General features: G+C 34.3%; 1 non-coding gene across 1 annotated transcript; it reads left to right on the plus strand.

Annotated features, from left to right (window-relative positions):
• The first annotated feature begins 236 nt into the window (after window positions 1–236).
• LOC147826739 (U6 spliceosomal RNA) lies at window positions 237–343 on the plus strand. The gene has a single exon (XR_015438760.1). It is a non-coding gene; the product is annotated as a U6 spliceosomal RNA (small nuclear RNA).
• The last annotated feature ends 232 nt before the right edge of the window (window positions 344–575 follow it).

A 575-nucleotide genomic window follows, 5' to 3' on the forward strand; every position in this document is an offset into this window, starting at 1 on the left:
GGAATAATTTATGCTATTAGTCCTTACATTAAAAAAAAAAAGACACTATCATGGCTTTCCTCATGATAGCCCACCCTGCTTTCTCCAGGGTATTCTTTTATCTTGCCTTTTCCTCTTTCACTGTCCCCAAGTTTGCTCTGCAAAGCCAGTTTCTCTCTCATGCTTCACTTTTATTTTTCAAATAAACTTTGCCCTGGTTTTTGCTAAAAAACAAAATAAAATTTAAAAACTTGAATGTATCCATTTCAGCAGCACAAATCCTCAAACTGGAATCATTCAGAGAACATTAGCATGACTCCTGTGCTGGAATGACACCCAAATCCATAAAGCACTCTAATTTAAAAATTAGCTTGATATAAGCATTTCACAATGTATACATTGTATTAAAACATCACATTGTCCCACATAAATATATAGTTATTTGTGAATTAAAAATAATAGTTTAGGGCCAGGGATTTAGCTCAGTAGTTTTGCCGCCTGCTGTGCAAGCACAAGGACCCAAGTTTGATCCCCGGTACCAAAAACAAACAAACAAGCAAATAAACAAAATAATAGTTTAATTTTTTAAAACCCCA

This window comes from Heterocephalus glaber, unplaced genomic scaffold (assembly GCF_053883595.1).
Source record: "Heterocephalus glaber isolate CG9 unplaced genomic scaffold, H.glaber_assembly_v1.0 deba00001461, whole genome shotgun sequence".
Taxonomy (NCBI): Eukaryota; Metazoa; Chordata; class Mammalia; order Rodentia; family Bathyergidae; genus Heterocephalus; species Heterocephalus glaber.